The sequence below is a fragment of the Lissotriton vulgaris genome, chromosome 7, assembly GCF_964263255.1.
Source record: "Lissotriton vulgaris chromosome 7, aLisVul1.2, whole genome shotgun sequence".
Lineage (NCBI taxonomy): Eukaryota > Metazoa > Chordata > Amphibia > Caudata > Salamandridae > Lissotriton > Lissotriton vulgaris.
The window spans coordinates 25,614,692-25,618,026 of NC_141695.1; the positions used below are offsets into that span (position 1 = coordinate 25,614,692).

Below are 3,335 nucleotides of genomic sequence, written 5' to 3' on the forward strand. Positions count from 1 at the left end.
CGATGCTGAGACGGGGGAAGGAAGCACTCGGGACCACCTGCAGGGGACCTCAGGGGCCCAGGAATGCACCTGCCTCTCAGCCCCTTCCCGATGGTCCTTTTTATCTGAGTTTGCTCAGTCAGACCTCCATGAGGTATGTCGATTTTGAAACAGGGGAAGGCAGAACCTGGACCCGCCTGCTGAGGCCCCCAGGGGCCTGGGTACGCACTTGCGTCTCGGCCCCTTCCCGATGGTCCTTTTCCTCTGAGTCTGCTTGCCCCGGGAGCAGGCAGGGATGCTAAGCCAGCATACCCCCTGCGCAGGGTGGCCTGCCAGGGGATGCCCCATATGTACTCTGATCGATTGCGCACTATCGGTCCATTTAGGGATGGACTGCTTGGCCAGCCTCCGCTGTTGTTTCAAGCAAAGCGCTTCCACCCCGCATGGACGGTCTGACTCGAGGGCCTGCCACGTGGCAGGAGACCCTACCCAGCAGAGTGAAGGCAAGTGGCCCCGGCAGCTCATGCCCCCCAGTGGTCTTACCCAAGCGGAATGGGTTGGGTGGCACCAGGCCCTCGGATGAGGCTGCCCGGCAGGTCCGAAGGCCCCGCATGCCACACCATCACCCCTCTCTGCCAAGCTCATTTCCTCAGCAGTTCGGAACAACCGTTCCGAAGGGTACTGCCGCTGCCATGCTCCGGCACCCCTGCGTCTCGCTCAGGCTGCCCCTCGGCCTGCCTCTCCCTCCTGCGGAAAATGGCTGGGCCTGCTGGTGCCCATGCGACCGCACCTCTCCACACCCCTTAAGTGAGCGCTCCCGCCCTGGCGGGTGGGCTCCTTCCCCTGGCAGGCTCCCGAGAGATGGAGGGGTGCGTGTAGGTTGCCAGTCGGGGAGATGGGCACATGCCCCCACTCTGTCAGCAGGTGCGGCTACCTGTTTGATCCTGCCAGTAGCATATGCTTGTCTCAAAGATTAAGCCATGCACATGTAAGTACACACGGCCGGTACAGTGAAACTGCGAATGGATCATTAAATCAGTTATGGTTCCTTTGATCACTCCATCTGTTACTTGGATAACTGTGGTAATTCCAGAGTGAATACATGCCGATGAGCGCTGACCTCCCAGGATGCGTGCATTTATCAGACCAAGACCAATCCGGGCTCGCCCTCCCGCTTTGGTGACTCTAGATAACCTCGGGCCGATCGCACGTCCCTGTGACGGCGACGATACATTCAGATGTCTGCCCTATCAACTTTCAATGGTACTTTCTGTGACTACCATGGTGACCATGGGTAGCAGGGAATCATGATTTGATTCCGGAGACGGAGCATGAGAAACGGCTACCACATCCGAGGAAGGCAGCAGGTGCGCAAATTAACCAACTCCCAACTCAGTGAGGTAGTGACGAAAAATAACAATACAGGACTCTTTCGAGGCCCTGTAATTGGAGTGAGTACACTTTAAATCCTTTAACGAGGGTCCATTGGAGGGCAAGCCTGGTGCAAGCAGCTGCGGTAATTCCAGCTCCAATAGTGTGTATTAGCCCCTTCCATGCTGATGATGGCCCCCAGCCGTCATGCCCTACAGTGCTCGTGTGCTGATGACGGCTGGGGGCCGTCATGACCGTACCCGCGCTGAAATCTTCAGCACAGGAGGGGAATCGCGGCAGCTTGGAAGGGGTTAAAGTTGCTGCAGTTAAAAAGCTCGTAGTTAGATCTTGGGATCGAGCTAGCGGTCCGCCGCAATGCGAGCTACCGCCTGTCCCAGCCCCTGCCTCTCGGCGCCCCCTTGATGCTCTTGACTGAGTGTCCTGGGGGTCCGAAGCGTTTACTTTGAAAAAATTAGATTGTTCAAAGCAGGCAGGTCGCCGGAATACTTCAGCTAGGAATAATGGAATAGGACTCCGGTTCTATTTTGTTGGTTTTAGGAACTGGGGCCATGATTAAGAGGGACGGCTGGGGCATACGTATTGTGCCGCTAGAGGTGACATTCTTGGCCCGGCGCAAGACGAACCAAAGCGAAAGCATTTGCCAAGAATGTTTCCATTAATCAAGAATGAAAGTCGGAGGTTTGAAGACGATCAGATACCGTCGTAGTTCCGACCATAGACGATACCCACTAGCGATCCGGTGGCGTTATTCCCATGACCCGCCGAGCAGATTCCGGGAAACCAAAGTCTTTGGGTTCTGGGGGAAATATGGTTGCAAAGCTGAAACTTAAAGGAATTGTCGGAAGGGCACCACCAGGAGTGGACCTCACCCGGCCGGGACACGGAAAGAATTGACAGATTGATAGCTCTTTCTCGATTCTGTGGGTGGTGGTGCATGGCCGGTCTTAGTTGGTGGACCGATTTGTCTGGTTAATTCCGCTAATGAACGAGACTCCTCCATGCTAACTAGTTACGGGACTCACAGCGGTCGGCGTCCAACTTCTTAGAGGGACAAGTGGCGTTCAGCCACACGAGATCAAGCAATAACAGGTCTGTGATGCCCTTAGATGTCTGGGGCTGCACGGGAGCTACACTGAACAGATCAGCATGTGTCTACCCTTCGCCAACAGGTGCGGGTAACCCGCTGAACCCCGTTCGTGATAAGGATTGGGGATTGCAATTATTTCCCATGAACGAGGAATTCCCAGTAAGTGCGGGTCATAAGCTCGCATTGATTAAGTCCCTGCCCTTTGTACTACTACCGATTGGATGGTTTAATGAGATCCTCAGATCGGCCTCGCCGGGATTGGCAGCGGCCCTGGCGGAGCGCCGAGAAGATGATCAAACAGGACTATCGAGAGGAAGTAAAAGTCATAGCAAGGTTTCCGTAGGTGAACCTGCGGAAGGATCATTAACGGTGGAGCGGCCCGAGCGACTGACGGCGCCAGCCTGAAGCCCTTGGCCATCTCCTGCAAGCACGCATTGTAGGAACAGGGCCCGGCCCTGCCCTTGCACGCCCTGGCTGGTGGAGCGGACCGCGGCCGCATGGGGCGCTCGGGTGAGGACTGGGCCTTCAGTGGGCTTCTTCCTCTGGAGAGAACCCGACTGACGCGTGAGGGACTGGGGACGGGCGGCCCCTGTTTCCTGTCCCTCTCTGGGAGGGGCACAGCGGTAGGCCCTCCTAAGATGGAACTTTAGCTCACCAGGCACCACCCCCGCGGTGGGGGAAACCGAATGGCTGTGGGCTGGTGCCACCTGTAGGAGAGTAGGGTCTGCTTTCCTATGGTCACCCTACTTATTGCTTTTTGCTTCACTGGTTTTAGACTTAATGTGGCTGTGGGCCTGCTAATCAGACCCACAGCCCAGCTGTTCTCTCTCTAAATTCACTACAATGTACTTTAGGTACCAATTGGATACTGGGTCAC

The 3,335-nt window shown here is 56.2% G+C and overlaps 1 pseudogene; it reads left to right on the forward strand.

The window, feature by feature from the left end:
* Positions 1 to 910: 910 nt before the first annotated feature.
* Positions 911 to 2,824, forward strand: LOC147700561 (18S ribosomal RNA; annotated as a pseudogene).
* Positions 2,825 to 3,335: the final 511 nt, after the last annotated feature.